Raw genomic sequence first — 23,140 nt, forward strand, 5'->3', positions numbered from 1 at the left:
TGTTATTAGAAACATATTTTTAATAATCCATTGAGGCTTTTATATTTTGTCCACTTTCTCAATTTATACTACACTTTTCTGTAAAAGTATAAAATTTTATATGTAATTTTTACCAAAATGCAACCAAATCAAGAAAAATAAATTTAACAGACTTCCTTTCATGGAAGAAGTACATTTCTCAGCTACTTGGGGTAGAGGATCAGACCCCCCACCTCCACAATGATGTGGTAGACAGACTAATGCACCCTTCCCCCCAGTGATGATAGAAACCTGGAACCTATAAATACATTAGCTTAAAGGGAGAAAGGGACTTCGTGTATGTGATTAAGGTAAAGAACCAAATCTAATCAAACAAGTCTTTAAAAGTGGAAAACTTTGCCCAGCTATAGTCACTAGTGAATTCTATAAAGAAGATGAAGAAAAGGTTACATGCTAGATTTACCAGGAACGAGAAGAAGGCCTCACTCAGCTAGGATAGTCAAGGAAGACCTTGAAAATATGGTAAGAGTAAAATGTTGAGAAAAGCCAGCCAGGCAAAGATCTGGAGAGAAATGTGCCCAGCACAAGGAACAGCTAGTGCAATAGCTCAGCAATAGCTGAGATGAAGACAAGAACTGAGACTGCTCAAGGCAGAAAGATGAGCGTGGCTGTTGTGAATGGTGGGAAGTGAGGTCTGCAAAAGAGCAGGACTTAGGTCCAGATGAATGAGGTCTTTCAGACCATGGGGGATTTAATTTTACTGTAGATGGACTGGGGTGATATTTTCCAGACTACATTTAGAAAGATCTTTCTGACTATAATGTATAGAAGCTGGATTAGGACAGAGGAGGAAGAATAAGGAGACATGGGAGAAAAAGATTTCAGCTGGTTGCAAAGGTCCAGGTGAGAACTGATGGTGGCATGGACTAGAGTTTTAGCAACAGAGATCATAAGTAGCAGCAGAATTTGAGATAATTTTGGGGGTACAGCCAATACAATTTGCTGAGAGATTAGGTATAGATTATGCGGGAAAGAGAAGAATCATGAATGACTCCTAGTATTTTGACCTGAGCAAATGAATGGATGATGATGATGTCCTTGGTGGAGCATATTTGCAGAGAAATATATTGATGATTCAGTTTTGGTCCTATATGTTTGATGTGACCCTTGAAGAAAAGTTTATGTAATCCAAAATTTCATTTTACATTATCAGTCATACGTTCTTAAATAAGACTTAGTCTCCTGATTAATGGATTCCCTTAGCGAACCGTTAACCAAACTAGTAATGCCTATCAACACCAAACTCAACAATGGAAAATGCCATAGTGATCGTGCAGTAAGCTGATCACTATATCAACAAAAGTCAAAAGCTCAAGCCGAAATATGAACCACATCCAATTTTCAGGACACTGTGCCTCAACAAATGCCACTGAAGTGGATTCCAAATAAGCTGACCCTGCCTTGGCATGCTGAGTAATTGTTCACATCCTAAATCACATAGAAAGTAAAAATCATTGCCAACTGGGTTTAAGACATCCTTGAAGACAGGTATCTATTAACTCTGTGCAATTCACCAGATAAATCAAGAACTTAGCTCATGTTGTTTTCTTCTGATGTATTCCTCAACCCTTTCCTGGGTGAGATACCGTTTTCTTAAGCGATCTCATAGCATCCTCATCATAACATTTAATTCACTGCCTGTTTACTGTCTACTCCCCCACTGGACTGGACATCCCGGAGGACAAGACCTATGTCTTATTCACCTTCCAAACAAAGTCCAGAGAAAAGGATGTTGGCCCCCAGGTATTTACTATTTCTATTCCATTGGAAAAACTACAGTAGGGAACAGTAATTCAAACAGCTTACCTGAGGGAAAAAAACCCTCAACCTATGTCCTTTTGTTCTGATTTCATACCAATCAATCTTCAGATTTAATGTAACTTTCCTTGTAGGTTTTCCTAGTAGAAAATAATTTTCTAGTCATGTTGATTTGAAAATGCAAGCTACATTTCTCATTGCTTTTTAAATTCATGTATTAGTTAATCCTTGCAAAATGGATTCACTTTGAAAGGGCTGTCCAAGCCAGATTCTGATTTGGCAGACAATCAGTAAACCCCTATGTAGACCCCTTGTGGAGGCAGAAAGTTGGACTCTCCTGGTAACAATTTGACCTCCTTCTATCTCATTCAATTTAAACTTCAACCATATGAATTGGCATTTTGTGGTTTGTTTCATTACTGATTTACTAATGGATAGTAAAATATTTTTTGTTAATTATTGGCCAAAATAAGCGTTTTTTCCTTTAATTGTTTGATTTTAAAAGATTTACTACCTTAGTAATTTTTTTAGGTACTGAGCCAAAAATATGTACAGCAAAATCCATTTCTAGTTTTATCATAAGATTGAAGGATAAAATTCCATTTCATACATACCAATTCAATTTACAGAAAGCTCTTCTAGAAAATAAGCATTCCACAGAATGATTAATGCTTATAATAATACATTGACTGAATTTATAATTGCACCTACTTTTCCACTGTAACATAATATTTATAATAAGGTACTGATAGGCCAAAAACTCATCTCTTTCATTGGCTCTGTTGCCTTATAAGCAGAGGTTAGTGCTTTTTAGACATCTCTCCTTTTATCACGTTTTGTAGCCCTCAGAAGTGTGCCACATCACAAAATGAATACCATCAAAATTGAGAACTCAGAACTTCTCCGTCATGGTTCCATGCTGTCTTCCACCCATCCTAGCCACCCATCACACACACACACACACAAACACACACAAACACACACACACGCACACACACACACACACACACACGTACACACACACACACACGTACACACACACACACCTCCTTTCCCAGTCTCTGACGATCTTTACAAAAGGACTTCAGGCAATCAGCATTTGTTTAAATTTGTGGGCATACACTTCTTGTTCCCTGTATGTTTAGCTGAAACAGGCTGTGAATACAAATGCCAAAATTATATTTTTGATTGCCTCGAAAAGCTGCCTGGGCTAAGTGGAGTTGGACATCATTTCTACTAGATCATCATCACTCAGTGCTCTTTTTCAGGAAGAGAATATTTGGAATGGATGTTAAGCCAGAAAGATTAATCTAAAATGGTAGCAGCAGTTCTTTTTCCCTTAAGGTAAGAGCTAGTTAAAAGGATTCTGGCCAGAATTTTCTCAAGAACTTTCAAACACTCTAAAGAACTGAAGTTTGCCTCTCCCAACAATTTTTCTCTAAGGAGTTCATTTCTCATTACCCGCTTTCTCCATCACCCCTCACCTCCCAAACCAGTGCCTGTTTTGAATGAGATATTGGAAAGCTAACCAGCAGAGCCTAAGAAGTGCATGAGCTCCCTCTCGTGGCTCTTGGAAGTCACTTCTCTTTTGTTTTTAGTTTTTTTAATTGAAGTATAGTCAGTTTTACAATATTGTGTCAATTTCTGGTGTACAGCATAATAGTTCAGCCATACATATATTTTTTCATATTCTTTTTAATTATAGGTTATTACAAGATATTAAATATAGTTCCCTGTGCTATACAATAGAAATTTACTGTTTATCTACTTTATATATAGTTGTTAGTATCTGCAAATCTTGAACTCCCAACTTATCCCTTCCTACTCCCTTTCCTCAACTGGTAACTATGTTTGTTTTCTATGTCTGTAACTCTGTTTTTATTTTTGTAAATAAGTTCATTTGTCTTTTATTTAGATTCCACATATGAGTGATATTATATGGTATTTTTCTTTCTCTTTCTGGCTTAGTTTACTTAGAATGACATTCTCCAGGTCCATCCATGTTGCTTTAAATGGCCTTATTTTATTATTTTTATGGCTGAGTAATATTCCATTGTATAAATATACCACCACTTCTTTATCCAGTCATCTATTGGTGGACATTTAGGTTGCTTCCATATCCTGGCTATTGTAAATAGTGCTGCTATGAACACTGGGTGTGTGAATCTTTCAAAGTTCCCTCTGGATATATGCCCAGGAGTGGGATTGCTGGATCATGGGTAAGTCTATTTTTAGTCTTTTGAGGACTCTCCATACTGTTTTCCATAATGGCTGCAACAAACTTCATTCCCACCAACTGTGTAGGAGGGTTCCCTTTTCTCCACACCTCTCCAGTATTTATTGTTGTGGACTTTTGAATGATGGCCATTCTGACTGGTGTCATGTGATACCTCACTGTAGTTTTGATTTGCATTTCTCTGATAATTAGTGATACTGAGTATTTTTTTAATTACCTATTGGCCATTTGTATATCTTCATTGGAGAATTGCTTGTTTAGGTCTTCTGCCCATTTTTGGATTGGGAAGTCACTTCTGAAACTTCAAGCTCCAGCCATTCAAACTTAACATAGGTGAATTTGAAATTAAGTCTTTGTCTCAAAGAGAAGGTGTAGCACCTTGTCCCATCCTCACCAAATACCTCACCCAATGAAAATTCCCATTTCAAGTTATGCTTAGTTACTCCAGGAACTTCTTTTGACTCTTTGAATCAACCCTAGAACCGTTGTTGTGCATTAAAAAATAAGTTTTAGAAACTTGGTTGTGACAACGCATGGCTACTGTTCACTTTACTAAATTTATGTTTTACACACACATAACATTATTTCATCTGAGCTGCACAATCACTCTGAAAATGCTGCTTTACTATTTTCAGTTTCAGGTTCAGAGTCAGCAGGAGACAAACATAAACCTAAATCTTTTGGCTTCAAATCCAACATTCTTTCTATCTCACCCAATCCTTGCCCTTCCACATTTGCAGTCTTGCTGTTCCTCTTCTCAAGGTGAAATTCTTTCTAGGGTTTCAAATCCTCAGATCACTGTCCCAAGATCTCTTTTTCAAAACTTTCATACCAGGTATATATTTGAAAAAAATTAAAACAAAAAAATCTGACTTGGAAGAGAGATGTTTCTAATTCTTAAAATATGTACCAGTTAATGCTAATACCTCTTTCCACAGTGACAATATTTTTAAGCAAGAATTTAAGATAAATTTGTTAAGTATAGGACTGCATTTGGGGATGAACTATTTGGAAATAGTTTAAGGTTTTCACTCCTACATCCTTTTTTTGTTTGTTTGATTATACATAAACAACTACTGAATTTGAGGGAAACTAACTTGCAATCTCATTTATCCAAACAAAGCCATTGACTGGATTATAATCAAATGATAAATGATACCTGCTACACATCAGAAAATGCATTACAAGGCTCATTACAGAGAGATAAGTGATATTGTACTTAACCCTTATTTCCCCAGGACAGTTCATACCTGCTACAACCAGAAAGCAGTGCTGACTGCAGATCAAGTCTTCCGTTTACTAACTGTGTCCTTGGGTACTTCATCTCTGTGAGACTTAGTTTTCTCATTTGTAAAATTAAGGTAATAGTACAACTTACCTCATAGGGCTGTAGTAAGGATTAAATGATACAATGCACAAAAAACACTTAACAGAATCCAGCACAGATTAAGTAGGCAACAAATGTAACCCTTAATAGTACTATTAATATTATTAATCCATGAGCTCTGTAGTTGCCTAAATTCTTGCCGCTTTGGTCCCATTCCTGGTGTCCAAACATGCTGCATGGTTTTGACCTCTCTCTGCCACATCCATCTGCCCTGGTCTCTAACTCTTTGTTCTTGATCTCTGCTGCCTTTTATTAGGTGCTTTCACCCTACGTAGTGATGGCAGATAGTGCCCCACTGACCCTCCCTGCCAAGCTGACCTCTATTGCCTGGATCACTGGCCCTGCCTCATCCACTCTGGTATAGCTGAAACTCCTAATTCTCATTGCACATGGGTAACCTTATGATGCTGCTACCGGGTCCTATATGAAATCAAGACAAGGATGTGGGCATCAACTTGAATCCTAAGTCCTTGCTTGATAAACAGCCCTTTGCCATACTTCTCAAATATTAGCCGATCGATCTACAAGTCAACTCAACAGAAATCCAACAACACAAGGTATCGTTCAGCCATTCACTTAGTCATTCACTGATTCATTATTTATCTATTTAAGTGCAACTGAAGATGAAAGAGCCTACTGCAGCCAGAGTGACGGTCACCACTATTTTCTTCCTGTCTCCACACTTATGGCTCAAAACAGCACAAACAGATACAGGAGTGAATGCCTAGGACTCAGATACACGTGGGAGAAGGGAAACCCACAAGGATACAAGAGGATGCTATGGACTCATCTGATACAGAAGGAAAGATCAAAGCTTAAGAAAAGGGGGAACAAAAAAGCAGAAACTTTAGGATCATCAAAGTAAGAAGAATTCAGATACAAGAAAATGGGGGTGGGTGCTGTGAGAAACAAAGAGGCTGCATTTCTGCATAATAAACATCCATTTAGGGATCACACAGATCTGTGCAGGGAGACACACATACTTTTTAGTGAATAGTAAGGAATATGCTAGATTAAAGCACGCAATGACTACTTTCTCATGTAAGTACCTCCGTTTCATTCTGGTCTGGATTTAATCACCAGGAACATTGAATAACTAGCTACTTGGGCAGGATCTCCAAGAGGCATTTCCACACCCACATTCATCGTCACATTATTCACAATAGCCTGCAGGTGGAAGTAACCGAAACGTCCACTGACCAGTGTATAGATAAAGAACACATGGTACATACATATAATGAAATATTATTCAGCCTTTAAAAAGACAGGAATCCTGGGTTAACCTTAAGAACTTTATGCCAAGTGAAATAAGCCAGCCACAAAAAGACAAATATTGTGATTCCACTTATATGAGGTGTCCAAAGTAGTCAAACTCATAGACACAGAAAGTAGAATGGTGATTTCCATGGGCTAGGGGAGAGGGAAAAGGGGAGTTGTTGTTCACTGGGTTTTAGTTTTATAGATAAACACATTTTGGAGATCTGTTGCACAACAATGTGAATATACTTAACATGACTAAGCTGTTTTAAAGTTCTTAAGCTTTTAAAAATGTTACTACCTGTGCACCCAATATCCCAAGTCCTGGGGAAATGCAGCTAACTCATTATTCATTTTACTAAAACAACACTATTATCTCCTTAGTATATTTTAAATGCCCTGATGTATTCATTCATTTGTTCATTCACTCATTCATTCCTTTGTTTATTCCGTGAGAAGTTTTCCAGGTACTGGATGTACAGTTATGTACATACTAAGTTCCTCCTTTCATGGAACTTATGGTCTAGTCCATGTACAAGGGGCTTTAAAATCTAAACACATGAAAAGGCTCCTCACAGAGAGGGGCAGAATGCTCTCTGTCTTCCCTACTAGGGACAGAGAGCCCGTGCAAGACAGAAAGTCCTTATGCTTCACTGAGGGAAAAAGCAACCACTCCTTGTGAAGAAAAACGTTTCCTCTATTTCTATATGGATCAAGATTTACAGACCCAATTTACCTAAGTTACATGAATTTTCACAAATACTCTCAAATATGTTCCATGATAAAGAGTTAGTCGTGTGTGTGGTTGTGTCCAAAATTTCCCTTTAAAAAACACGTAGTCTGACTTCTCAAATATCTTCTGAAACTGTGATGGAAACCTTACAGATCATTATCCTAGGAGTTTGGTCAGGAGTCTTTTCTCCTAAGTGCTTCACTTTTCATTTACCCATTTACGAGCTCAAAGATATTCCATACCCAGCAAATGGGCTTTCACAAAACATGTCGCAATTAGAAACAAAGCCAATATCTTGACAAATGAAGATTTATTTTCTCATCACAACGGATTTTTTTTTTTAAGTTACAGTCTCCAAGGGGCAAAACCTAAAGAAGCATCACTTGTAAACTCACAAGTCTTAAGACTTCAGAATTGCCAACTGGGCAACTTCCATGCCCCATTGAATGTACAGACTCAAAAATCCTGGGTATACCCTTGTTTTATTTTAAAAGGTTGATTAGCTTTGCAATTAAGCCATATAGTTTTTAGGCACTGCTCCGAAAGAGTACCCATCTACTTACAGCCACTTAAAAAGTCTTACTTTCCGTATAATAGCCTTTTCGGTTGGTTTCAATTGGAAAGAACAGACAATATCTCACAGCATCATTTAACACAAACTCAGTCTGCGAGTACACCAAGGAACAAGCAACCCTCTCAGTTTGCAGTTAATGAATCAAAGTTTAAGACGACAAATTGGCTCGCTGAGGCAAAATAGTTAATTAACTTTTAGTCAGAAATATTCACCCTGCTTTCCTGGCATAAACAAGCCTCATAAACTCTGTTTACTTACCCAAGTGTTTTTCTCCTCTCTCCATCCCTAGGCATCATTCAGAGCTCTTAATATATCATGTCAGAGTAGCTTCATAGTTTTAATCCAATTTTTTATGTTTTCAGCCTCCAAGACACACACACACAAAATTGCATCTCTTCATCATTAATTTAGGCTCTGTAAACACTGGAGTATAAATTAGAAAAAGAAAGAAAGAAAGAAAAACCTCCAATATTAAATTCTGTAGCCCCTATGACTTTGGATGCTAATTGAATCAGACTTTGTGTTTCTTAGAGTAAACACATTAATTCCAAATGTTCGGTGAGCTCAGGCTGTTTAGCCTGTCAGGTAAGGCTGCAGATTAATGTTATGTCAGTAGCTGGCGTGTCCAATTAGCAAAGAGGTTTAATGGCAAACACTCCAGACCCTCTTGCCTCTGGTACTTTACAGATGCACCATTTCCTTAAAACAACATTTTAAAATATTAGCTAATAAGAGAACCATGTCAACAGCTTTGATGAATATACACCTGAACAGCCGTTACATTATATACTCTATACTCTCTAGCCACTCTTCCAAAGTCACATTTTGCTAATTTTTCCCGCAATTATTATGTTTCTTCTGGAGAGAACTCTCAAAGTTTCCCTGAGAATGGTATCTATTTGTTATCTTCTGTCACTGGCCCATGTTTTCTAAGGGAAGACTGTCTGCTATAGTGAATGCTTGTATTTAACAGCTACTGACACCGCTAAATGCAGTTTACATTTTGTTCTTTGCAGTGCTGCCACAAAGTTTACTTTTTTTCTAGCTCTGCGCCAGCTTTCTTAAACCTCAAGTCATCGTCATTTTATGAGATGATTTTTCCAAAAGCAAATTACAGGTTCATGAATTAAGTAAGTGTGGGGCAAGAAATGGTGCTTATTTTTGGAGGTGACTCATTTGTGTGTGTATGAAAAGTCAGGTTAATGCCTTTCTATGTACATTTAGGGATAGACATGTTGTACTGGAGAAGGCGACCCTCAACTAACAAATTATTTTCAAAAAGTTTACTCTAAGTTGACTTATTTTCCCACAGGTAAGTTAAACATGTTTTCATTTATGTAGGTGTTGAACTTATGTAAATGAAACACATTTTCCCATGAAATCAACCCTAAACAAGATTGATATTGTTTAACTCAACAAACCTGCATTGGGACTCCTACAAGGCATCAGGTGAGGGTCTAAGAGCCAGGTGCATTAAGATGAATAAGACAAGAGTGCTTTTCTCAAGGATTTGCAAGGTAACAAGACAGAATTTATTTCTATGGGAAATCCACTCAAAGCTTTTCCTTGAAAGTCTAAATATCTATCATCCTTCACTCTACTCAAGGATTCCTCATATCCCTCCACCTACCACCTGGAGCAAAGACTCTCCCAAATACAACTCCAATGCAGTATGATAAGTGCATAAAAGTGTCAGTGAAGCAAAAGGGGGGCTCCTCATCCAAGATGGGGAGAGGTGATGCGGGTATGAATGGCTACAAAAGTTTCCTAAAGGAGGTAATAGCTCAGTTGAGTTATAAAGGATGTAAAGAATCAAATAAGCCACTGATCCACAAAAAGTGTGAGATTCACACCAGCAGCATCAACATGGTCTGGGAACTTGTTAAAAATATAAATTATTGGGCTCCATCTTGGAGTGACTGAATGTGAATCTCTGAGGGTAGAAGTCACCAATCTGAGCCCTCCAGGTAATCCTGATGTATGGTAAGGTTTGAAAACCACTGTATTAAGGTGGGTTTTCAGACAGTAGCAGGAGGAGTGGCTGATGATTTTTCATGGAGTTAATTACATAAGTACACACGGAGTAGTTGCAGATTTCTCAACTGCTCTGAGGACTGGTTAAGAGCTCCCAGCTATACTCTTCTGAGAAATGCTCTTAGCCTAAGAGAAGTAGCTCACCTGGGAATGCCTGGAGGTGAGTGCCCTTTCCACAAGTGGCCCGCAGCCGACAGTAAACTGACATGGAGCTATAAAAGGCCAGTCCCCTTACCTCAAGGTAGAAAAATTTTGTGGTGCAGTGCATGCTCCAGAGCTCCCCATAGGATCAGCTGAACCCACATCTTGGCCTGGCTTCTTTCTCTGTCCTCTCTGGCTTCCCTCACTTCATTCCAGGTTTCTCCTGAAAGGATATCCTCAGTAAATCACTGGCACAAGAATCCCCATTTCAAGGTTGTTTCCAGGTAACCCAACCCAAGACAGTGGTATACAGCACAGGGATACCTGGAGAACTGGTATGAAGTGGTGAGAAGGGAAGCTGGGAGGATGGGAGGAGCCATTCTGCAAGGTACTTTGGGCAACAATTCATAAAGGCATCAAAATTTACACACACACACACACACACACACACACACACACACACACATTGAACTTCAATACATACTAAGGTATTGATGTGAGGGAAGAAAAGGGAAAGATTGGATTGAGAGGAAAATATCTTCCCTATTTAAATAAACTATAATTTACTTCCAACCCCTCACGAGGCACCAGAAATAAGGAGACTCCTAGATCCAAGCCACAGGGATCATTTGTAGAGACAGATTCTGGATGTGGAAGGGAAAGAAGGACCAGCAACGTGAAGAGCTGGGGTGACCCTCTAAGTGATGGGAAGTTGTAGGGAAATAAACATTGGGGTGAGGAGGAATGGTGGCAACCAAAGGAACGATGTCCAATAAGGGCCAACCCTGAGCTCCCTTTCCCTTCCCTGTCTTCTTCAGTTTCTTCTTTCCATAGTGCAGGAGACTCCTGCTAATGCAAACTGCTAGGGCCACATTTCCAATCTAGGGGAGTTTAATGGTTAAACACACTGTTTCCTTCCAAGAGCTTCTGCTCCCCTTTCCACTCCCCCAATGATTGCTTCTACCCAGGATCTCTTCCCAACCTGTCCCAGTGCAGTGTGGGAATCTAGTCAACATTCCAACTTCTCCTCTTCTCTTGTCCCTCAAGTAAGCACACACACTTTAGAACGTGTTCTAAGATTTTTTCCCATTAGAACAATTTAAAAAAAAAAAAACAGATAAGAGAGATGCACTCGATTATTGTTTTGACATTTTGATTGTGCGGCTCCCCCAGCACACAATCCGTTTCCTCTTTTTACAGCAACCATTCTCGGTTTCCTTTTAAAGACCCACACTGCCTCCACTCTCAATTCACTTGTCCTGAAAGGCTAGTTCTGCCAAAGAAGGGGGCTCTTTTCCATGACACTCTGTCCCCAAAACAGGAAGGGCTGGAGATTCTGCAGCTCTTGTGCCTCCAGAGAGAATGGGCTTCCAGAGACTACACAAGAACTCTAAGAATAAGGGTAGCACTGGAGGTGGAGGAAGACTTCGCTTGATTCCTGAATTTAGCAGCACCTGAAGCCACATCGACCCTGGATTTTTTGGTATTGTGAAATACTAAATTACCTTTTGTGCTTTAAATCACTTTGAAACAGTTTTCTGATCCCTTTCGACAGACAGTCCTAACTGACATAAGATGTCTTCTATTTTTCAGAAAGTAAACATGACTGAATCTAATCTTTCTTCAGTCTTCAGTCTTTTGCTGAAGGACCTTGAAATGTCTTCATCTTCCTTATTTTATTTATACACAGTATCCCAAAAAATGTGTTCCAAGGAAAATTAGTCTGGGGTGTTGTGCTACACTTAATATAAAAGGAAAGAGATGCTCCACGGTCACACAAATGTGGAAATTACTTCCTTCTGCAAAGTTAGATTGGCTTCTTCACCACAAGACGTATCAGTCTTTAACATGTTCTAAATCTCCAAGGGAGGGTCATAATATGTCTAAGTTCCCCAGTGTGTGAGGGTATGGACATGTTAGTTTCATGAAGTGATTATGGGATAACATTACAAGAAATACATTTCAGAAAATAGGGATCCAGCTGGAATTCCAGACTTTTTTCTATTCCAAACTGCTTAGCATTTATGGGTCCTTTGACTCCCACCTGGGCCTTTGATCATTCCATCCACTGAACCCCAGAAGAGGGCTCTTATGTGAGATCAGGTTTGGAGAACAGGGTGAAGGAGAATGCTAAGCCAAGGAGAGGGATAAATAAGTGTGCCTCCCACCACCACTACATGGAACAAGGTTTCACCATCTTTGGACAGATTGTAGGTTTCCAATGTAATATGGTCATTTTAAAAAATTTGTTTTTATTTATGTATAGTAAAGTAAGTCATAAAGAGAAAGAAAAAATACCATATGAGATCACTTATACGTAGAATAAAAAAATGAACTTATTTACAAAACAGAAACAGACTCAGAGACAGAAAAATACGGTCATTTTTATCTTCATTGCTTCACATGGTATACATCTGTTGAACTTAAGAATATATCCAAGAAAACTTTGAAACCACATTAACCAAAAACAAAAACAAAAAACCTCTACCCAGAATATAAAAACTACTACACTAGTTCATTATCTTGACTACATCTGAGCAGAACAGATTTTAGAAAGTCACTTATAAGGTTTTGGCTGTTCTTTCTAAAATGTTTTTGATGGGCTTTTAATGTTTTAGAAGTCGGACAGCTGCTCCTGAAAATGAAATACTGTTTGTCAGCAAGCTACAGTTAACTCATTTCAATAAATAGGTAATTTGTTCCCTTAGAAAACAGTTGAAAGCATGCACTGACATTTGAACAAAAAGAGAAACTGGGTAACTCATGGCGGGGGGAGGGTCAAATCTTACACACCATCTCATCCCAAGCTCTAAAGGTAAAAAAGGGATTGGACACATGAGGGCAGGCTGCTTTGGTGTCTCCAGTGGAAGGGATTAAATTGCAAATGATTCTCTTTTACCACCTGACCTAGTGAAAAGAGGCCACAATATGAAAACCTCATTTCCCTTGTGGCGTTTTGCATTTACTTTAAAGAGACATATCATCTAAAGCATCTCTCTTAACCTCACATTTCCATGCATTAAGGAATGTTCTTACTGTGGATAACATGGGACTCAGACGTTTTCTTACAAGAGCTTCTTGGTCAAGACAATGTCTCCTCTAACAGTCCTCTGATGTGGCCAGTTGTTTGCTGGACCAAATCAGAAATTGTTCTATTTTTCTCCAGCCCTTGGTATTCCCAATTGTCTGTCTGTCCACTCCACAGCTAGCCACACAAACACACACATTCAACATCTGGTCAGGAAAACAGAAACCACTGTGACATTTCAAAATACAAAGTATTTAATACAGGGAATTGGTAAGCACAGGTATTGGATGACTAAGAGGAAAAAGGGAGCGCTAAGGTAGCCCCACCAGAAAGAGGTTACTACCTTAAGCCTGGAAAAAGAAAAGAAGAGGGAAGTTTGCAAGAACCTATGAGCTTGAACCAGCAGCCTGTGGAGTTGGTGCTCAGGTCACTAAGAAGGGGGAGCACTGTTGGCCATGGCTGGTACCCCTGAGTGAGAACGGAGACACTGGGGCTCAGGGTGCTGAAAGTAATTAGAGGTTGGAACCAACTTTTACTGCTAGGGCCCCCTGCTGCTTCACACGGTAAAAGTAGGTAAAAAGGGAGAGAAGTCCCCTCCCCCTTCCTCCCACTTTTCAGTCTCTCTAGTGCCCTTATTGGCAGATCCTAAAGGAGAACCACCTTGACAAATAAGTCATAAGAGAGCTGACCTGGAGCTGAGAGAACATAGGTAAATAGCAAGCCCTACAGCAAACTTCCTCTCTCCTCCATAGCTAGCTCCAGACTCTACTCTCTACCCTTCTGGTCTACATATAAGCAAAAGTATAGCAGTAAATATCATTACAGTCTTCCTTAAGCACCAAACATTAAATGACTTGTCCTGGGTCACAATGCTGGTGTCATGGTCATGACAAATTCCCCTAAGGAAAAGGTGACTGACTTTGGGCAAGTTGCATAAACTCACTGGCATTAGTTTCCTCTTCTGGGATAATTACATCTTCCTTGGATGGTAGGATTAAATATGTGTAGAGACAATCTGAATAAAGGGCTTAGTACAGTGCCTGTCGCATGACAGATGCACAGTAAATATCAACTGACTGCCTCCTTTCCCTCCCTTATTCCTCATACTTCCTTGTGGAATAAAAGGCTTTGTACCTTGTTACTGTAATGTCAGGCATCAGAAAACACCTGTAAGGTCACTTGCAGGGAAATGTTTCCTCTTTGCTAGAGAGGTTTTACTAGTCCAACAGGTCAGATTCCCAAGAGTTTCAAGGAAGGGATGAACAAATTGCTTACAAAGATGAATTCATTGTAAGGATACATGAGAAATAGAAAGGGAGGTCTTAGAAGAGTAATTTCCTGCTCAGAAATGTATGGAAAATTTTATAAGACACCGGGAAAATCACCCTGACTTCACTAGAGGCAAGAATGTTTGCTTGAGTGACCTGACTTTTGTTTGCTTAACAGGCATTTTTATTTCTCCTGAATTGTGAATTTAAATGGATCATTTTGTCCCTCTAGGTAGGAAGCATTGCTACTGAGCATTCACAGCAAACTTCCCACAGATTACTGACATCCCAAATGCAGCCTACTTGTGGTTGATTCCAGTTCATGCACCTTCCTCTATATAACCACTGAGCTAAGGTAGCAAAGTTCAGGCTGGTCTGTGAAACGCCCTCTCCTAATCCATTCACCACAAAGAAAAAGGCTACCTAGGCATTTCCCCACAAACTAGACCCTACTGACTTTCCTTCTATCCTGATAACAGGAAACATTCTCTACTCCTCCCTGATAATTACCCCGTCCCAGAATTATTTCTTATTGAACAAGGGCTTCATGAAGCAATCCAAGGAGAAGTGAGCACACTGAGAGTCCACCAATATAAGTAAGATTTCTAGGGAAAAAAAAAACTTTGTCTTTCAACCATGTCATTACATGGATCCCAGAAGTGGGGAACAAAGGAAAGGAGGAGGAAATAATGCCTAGATTTCTAAACTGAAGGATTAAATGAATGTGATATTATTCACAGATATAGAGAAGAAGACAGTGATAGGGCTTGCTTGTGATGAATGAGTTATAGAAAAGTTGAAGGAGGCACTTGTGGAGTGTCCAAACACATGTTTAAGCACATGTACAGATGTATATATACCTAAAATTGTATATAAACTTTTAGAACTTCCAGAAGGTTAAGTTCCACCATCCCTTCCATGTAGTGAAAAAAATACAAAAAAGACAGAAGTTCAAGCCCTGACTCTGTAGAGTATTAGAATTTAGTATTTCCTCTTCTTGTACTTCACCTTCCTCACCCCCAAAACAAGCTAAATTCTATGTGTGCCAAATAGCTTCTTGCCCAGCAATGCTTTTGAGAGACAATGAGAAACAAAACAGGCAACACAATGATAAGAGTTTCTAACTATTGCCAGTAAGAAAACAACCCAAGGTGTTCATTTCTCAATTACTGTAATGCTCAGTTTCTTGTTGGATGGCCGAGTGCTCCTGAGCAAACCTTGGGGCTAATAGTATACATCCTAGCATATACAGTGCACCCCAAGCCCAGAGGCAGCAGCTAGCAATTATATTCCACTGATTAATGTGCAATCGTAAATTTGCAGGCTTGATGGACCAAACAGGCTCCCTGCTATGTGAGATAATGAATAGGAAACTGTCAGAATATTTAGCCAAGTCAGACTCTGCAAGTCTACCTGTGAATCAAAAGTAAAGAAACAAACAAACAAAAAATGCCTGTCCTTTAACAGAAGTAGAGATTGAAAGATGGGGTATGGAGAAGGAACAACAGAGTCAGATTATTGCTTTTTGCCATTTTCGCTTCATTAAATATGGTGCTGTGCCTCTCAGATCCTCCTTCAGGGCACCAGGACTTACTCCTATTACTTCAGCCACTAGAAGTACTGTCATCTCTGCAGTCAAACCTCTCTAGAATTTGCCTTTAGCTGGAGTCAGCTGCCTCGCCCAAGGTCAGGCTATCTTCCCATGCAGGGAGGCAGAAGCCACATTCAATGACTGGTCAATGCCAGATTATAAAGATTTGGTCCCTCTTGTCAGAACAAGACACAAATAGGAAAGGTCAACCCATCTTGGTAGCTGAAGCCTTGGTTGAGACTGCATTGCAGACCAACTTCTCCCTCTGCCCATTCCTAAGTCTTTCCCTGAGAATACTCCCTACTAAACTTCCTACATACTAATTACTATCTGAATTTGCTTTTCAAAATATCCAAATTGCAGCAGTATGAAATCACACATCAGTGTCAGAATTTCTACAAAGAATTGTTCTTAATTAAGAACAGTCTATTCAATTCAGTTTAACAAATATTTTTACATGCCTACTGTGTGCGAGTCAAGTCTACACCAAAGGAAGTTTTTCCTTAAGATTTTCCCTTTGAGAATTTTAAAAATTATTTTAATGTATTTTTTTGGTTTGGTTTGGTTTGGTGTCGTGAATCAAATATACATAGACACTAACTTCTAAGGGGACTCTTCTGAATAAATTTACCTACTTCTGGATTTTTCATAAAATAAAAAATAAAAAATGAAAATAAAAAAATACAGTCTTTAAAAAATACACCAAAAGAGAAACTGCATACCTGTCAACAGTCACTTTAAATGTCAATGAACTAAATGCTCCAATCAAAAGACAGGGTAGCTGGTTGGGTAAAAAATAAGACTAATCTGTGTGCTGCCTATAAGAGACTCACTTCAGAGCTAAAAACATGCACAGACTAAAATACTTCATGCAAATGAACACAAAAAGAAAGCTGGGGTAGTAATACTTATATCAGAAAAAGTAGACTTAAAGCCTATAATAAAAGACAAAGAGGGACATTGTAGAATGATAAAAATGATCCATTCAAGAAGACGATGTAATGTTTGTAAACATATATGCAGTAATTTGGGGCATCTAAATACATAAAACAAATATAAACAAACATAAAGGGAGAAATTAACATTAATACAGTAATAGTAGGGAATGTTATTATCCCACACACATAATGGATGGATCAACATAATGGATGGGTCATCCAGGCAAAAAATCAATAAGGAAACAGTAGCCTTAAATTACACACTAGACCATAAGAACATCTACAGGACATCCCCCTAAAAACAGCAGAATACACATTCATTTCAAGTGCACATGGAATGTTCTCCAGGATAGATCACATGCTAGGCAACAAAACAAGTCTCAATAAATTTACAAAGATTGAAATTATATCAAGCATCTTTCCTGAACACAACAGTACAAAACTAGGATTCAGTTACAGGAAGAAAAGTGGGAATAACACAAAACCATGGAGACTAAACAACTTGCTACTAAAATATCAATGGGTCAATGAAGAAATCAAAAGAGGAAAATCAGAAAATATCTTGAGACAAATAAAATTAATAACACAACTTTCCAAAATCTATGGGATGTAGCAAAAGCAGTTCTAAGAAAAAAGTTAGTAGTGATACAGGCCTACATCAGGAAACAAGAAAAATCACAAATAAACAACCTAACTTTCCATCTAAAGTAATTAGGAAAAGAAGAAAAAACAGCACAAAGTCAGCAGAATAAAGGAAATAATAAAGATCAGAGTGGAAATTAATAAAATGGAGAGAAGAAAAGAAAAGATCAATGAAAATAAGAGCTGGCTTTTTGAAAAGATAAACAAAATTGGCAAACCTTTGGTCAAGCTCATTAAAAAAGAGAGAGAGCGGACTCAAATAAACAAAATTAGAAATGAAAGAGGAAATGTTACAACTAATATCACAGAAATACAAACAATCATAAGAGGATATACAAGCAGTTGTACAGCAACAAATTTAACAAACTAGGAGAAATGGACAAATCCTAGAAACATAATCTTCCAAGAATGAATCAGGAAGAAATAGATAATCAGAACAGACTAATTACTAGTATTGAAAACTGAATCAGTAATCAAAAAACTCCCAACAAACAAAATTCCAGGACCAAATAGCTTCTACAGGGGAATTCTACCAAACATTTAAGGAAGAGCTAATACCTACCCTTCTCAAACTATTTCAAAAAATTGAAGAGGAAACACTTCTAAACTCACTCTGTAAGGCGGATTACCCTGATTCCAAAACTAGACAAAGACACTAACAAAAAAGAAAGTCACAGGCCAATATCCCTAATGAACATAAATGGAAAAATCCTCAACAAAATATATGCAAGCCAAATATTCAGCAATACACAAAAGGGATCATACACCATGATCAAGGGGGATTTATTCCAGGGATGCAAGGGATGGTTCAGTATCCACAAATCAATCAATCTGATACATCACACTAACAAAAGGGAAAAAGATAAAAATCACATAATCAGCCTAACAGATGTAGAAAAAGCTTTTGACAAAATTCAACACCCATTTATGATAAAACCTCTCAACAAAGTTGTTACGGAGAGAAGATATCTCAACATTAAAAAGGCCATTTATGAGAAACCCACAGCTAATCATACTCAATGGTGAAAAGCTGAATCCTTTTCCTCTAAGATCAGGAAAAAGACAAGACTTTCACCATTTCCATTTAATGTAATATTGGAAGTCCTAATAGTAATCAAACAAGAAACAGAAATAAAAAGCATCCAAATTCGAATGGAAGAATTAAAACTGTCACTATTTGCAGATGACATGATACTATCTATTGAAAACCCTAAAGGCTCCATTAAAAAAGCAAAAAACTATTAGTGAATGAATTCAGTAAAGTTGCAGAATACAAAATTAATACACAGAAATTGTTGCCTTTCTATACACTAATAATAAACTATCAGAAAGTGAAGTCAGAGAAACAATCCCATTTGCAATCAAATCACAAAGAATAAAATCCCCAGCAATAAACTTAACCAAGGAGATGAAAGGCCTATATTCTGAAAACTGTAAGACATTGATGAAGGAAACTGAAGATGATACAAATAAATGGGAAGATATTCCATGTTCATGAATTGGAAGAATTAATATTGTTAAAATGATCATACTACCCAAAGCAATCTATAGACTTAATACAATCCTTATCAAAATGCCCATAACATTTTTCACAGGACAAAAATAAACAATCCTAAAATTTATATGGAATCACAAAAGAGCCCAAACAGCCAAAGCAATCTTGAGTTAAAAGAACAAAGCTGGAGATATCATGTTCCTTAACTTCAGACTATACTACAAATATACAGTAATCCAAACAGCATGGGTACTGGCACAAAAATAGGCACATAGATCAGTGGAACAGAATAGAGTGCCCAGAAATAAACCCATGTGCATATGGTTAATTAACCTACAGCAAAGGAGGCAAGAATATACAATGGGGAAAAAGCAGTCTCTTCAATAAGAGGTGTTGGGAAACTGGAGAGCTACATGTAAAAGAATGAAATTAGAGCACTTTCTCACACCATATACAGAAAAAAACTCAAAATGGATTAAAGATCTAAATATAAGATTTGAAACCATAAAACACCTAGAAGAAAACACAGGCAGTACACTCTTTGACATAGGTCTTAGCGATATTTTTTTGGCTCTGTCTCCTCATGGAAGGACAAAAAATCCAAAATTAAACAAATGGGACCTAATCAACCTCAAAAATTTTTGCACAGCAAAGAAAACCATCAACAAAATGAAAAGGGAACCTAATGAATGGGAGAAGATATTTGCAAATGATATGTCTGAAAAGAGGCTAATATCCCAATTATATAAAGAACACATACATCTCAATATTAAAAAAAAAAAAACAATTAAAAATGGGTAGAGGGCCTGAATAGGCATTTTCCCAAGGAACACATACAGATGGCCAACAGGCACATGAAAAGATGCTTGGTATCACTAATCATCAGGGAAATGCAAATCAAAACCATAGTGAAATATCACCTCACACTTGTCAGAATGGCTATCATAAAAAAGACAAGGACTAACAAGTGTTTGGCAAGGATATGGAGAAAAAGGTACCCTAGTACACTGTTAATGGGAATGTAAATTGGTACAGTCACTATGGAAACTGTGTGGCAATTCCTCAAAAAATTAAAAATAGAACTACCATATGATCCAGCAATCTCACTCCTGGGTATATATTTGAAGAAAATGAAAACACTAATTTAAAAAGATAAAGGCACTCCAATGTTTACAGCAGCATTATTTACAATGAAGCAACCTAAATGTCCATCAACAGGTAAATGGATAAAGAAGAAGTGGTATATATATTTAATGGAATATTACTCAGCCATAAAAAAGAATGAACTTTTGCCATTTGCAATAACATTGACAGACCTGCAGGATATTATGCTTAGAAATAAGTCAGGCATAGAAAGACAAAAACTGTATTATCTCACTTATATGTGGAATCTAAATATTAAAACAAACAAATGAACATAACAAAACAGAAACAGACTCACAGATACAGAGAAAAAAATAGTATTTACCAGCCGAGAGAGCTGGGGCAAAATAGGCAAAAGGGATTTTGAGGTACAAACTACTAGGTATAAAATAAAAAAGACACAAGGATGCAATGTACAGCATAGGAAATATAGCCAATATTTTACAATAATTTTATATGAAATATAATCTATAAAAATATCAAATAACTATATGTTGTATGACTAAAACTAATACAATATTGTAAGTCAACCATAGTTCAGTTTAAGAAAAAATTGCTAAAGGGTTTTTAAAGCATTTCCTTAAAATATGTCCCAAATTTTAAAATATACTTATCTTTAACTTCTCATCAGCATATCTTATACTTTTCTCTTTTAGTATTTGAAATCCCCCTTTTTGTCCCTATCTTTTATAATATTATAAACTATCAGTTTTTATTTAGCTGTGATATTGTGACTTATAGTAAGAAATACATATATAAAATAGATAAACAACAAGTTTATACTATGCAGCACAGGGAACTATATTCAGTATATTGTAGTAACCTATGGTGAAGAAGAATATAAGAATGAATATATGTTTCTATGTGACTGAAGTATTGTGCTGTACAGCAGAAATTGACATAATATTGTAAACTGACTGTACTTCAATAAAAATTTTAAAAATATATTTATATGTGTTTGGTTTTTGTCCTCTTTTCTGGCACAGAGCTCAGAATTTCCTAAGTGGTGAGAGCAATAAGTGGTGAATCTTTTGTTATGTTAATAAGGTGACTTTGGGACCCCCACCTAAGAATGAAGGCTGACTGCCAGTAGAATCAACCACGTGATTAGAGAGTTGGAACTCTGAGTCCATCCCCTGACCTCCTAGGAGGGGACAGGGGCTGGAAGTTTAATCAATCACCAATGGCCAATGATTTAATCAATTATGCCTATGTACTGAGATCTCCATAAAATCCAAAAGGACAAGGTTTGGAGACATTCCAAGTTGGTGAACACATGGAGATTTGGGGAGAGGGGTGCACTCTGAGAGGGCATGGAAACTCTGCGCCCTTTCCCCAAACCTTTCCTTATGCATCTCTTCCATCTGGCTGTTCCTGTATTATATCCTTTTGTAATAAACTGCTGATCTAGTAAGTACAGTGTTTCCCTGAGTTCTGTGAGCTGCTCTAGCAAAACTTTCAATCCCAAGGAGCAGGTCATGGGAACTTCTGATTCATAGCCAGTTGACTGGTGTCTGAAGTGGTGGGCAGTGGGACAGTCTTGTAGGACAAACCATAACCTGTGGAGCCTGATGCTATCTTTAGGTAGAAAGAGTCAGAAGTGAGTTGAATTGAGTTGGATTCTTGGACACCCTGCTAGTGTCCCCCAGCCGCCTCCTCCCCCATCACTAAACACATGCACACACAGACACACACACACACACACAGAGGAATTGAGTCCAAGAACTTAGAAGATTAACCTATACTTAATACTCAGTCTCCTGCCCCTAACCAGCAGTGTGACCTTATAAGGGAATTTATCTATCCAAAGCCTCAATTTCATCTTCTATAAAATAGAGCTGGAAATAGCTAGCCGAGAGCAGTTGAGAAAACTAAAAAGGAATATATGAGAAAATGCCTCACAGTCCTCAATGGTGATATTGTCAATGACGTAAAATGTTTGATTAAATTTTCCACACATAGATTTTAAAAAGAGTATGTCCAAATAATGCAATGATTAACCACATTCAAATCCCTTATAGCTTACATGACTATATATATTTTAACACAAAGAGTATGTTTTAAGATTAATCTTTTAACTCTGTATTTTTAAATAATGTCCTGATACGGAAGAACTCATTTTCCCTCTTCAAAAGGGCCTAAAATAAAGGAAACTGCTTTCAGATTAAGAATATCTGCGTGAGTTAGCTCTTCTCAAATGCATAATGTCCCTTTTACATTTTGATGCTAGAAAATTTTTTTAAAAAAGCCCTCAGGAGAAGTGGCAACAGCCTAAGTACTCAAGTATTTTGTAATATAAGGATCTGGGAAGTGCAATAAGCCTTAAATAATCTTTCTAGAAGAAACTCTGTGCTTTGTTTAGTAAATAATTTTGACTACATTTGCTTTAAAGTTGAATTTGCTGAAAAGCCTCGGGCACAATTTTAACAGTGTCCCAAAGCACTGTAATCGGGCAATTAGTGCTTAATGACATAGAAGGGCGCAGCTCTACTCTACATAAAATTGAAAGAAAGGTATTCCTTGAGCTGTTCAGACAGCGGAGCCATGCATTTTCCACTGTCAGCATTACAGGGTTTTTGTTGTTTTTTTTAACATATAGCAGCAACACATAAGTGCCTAAAGGCAATCAGTCAACATTTAGAAACAATGATGTGCAAATAGGAAAAGAGAGGCTTTGACATTCTTGTGCATTGAGAAGTCAAGTTGAGTGCATACCATGCTTATGTGCGTGGTGAGCTTTCTTTTACTTTTTCCTTGTCTTGTTTCATGCATAACACTAGGATTAAGCATGTTTTGGAACTCTATAGTGTTAACACTTTTCCAGTTTAGGACTTTTCTCCTCTATGGAGGTCAAGATTTCTGCAAAATTTAGGAAC

The sequence above is a fragment of the Camelus bactrianus genome, chromosome 4 (genome assembly GCF_048773025.1).
Source record: "Camelus bactrianus isolate YW-2024 breed Bactrian camel chromosome 4, ASM4877302v1, whole genome shotgun sequence".
In the NCBI taxonomy this organism is placed as follows: domain Eukaryota; kingdom Metazoa; phylum Chordata; class Mammalia; order Artiodactyla; family Camelidae; genus Camelus; species Camelus bactrianus.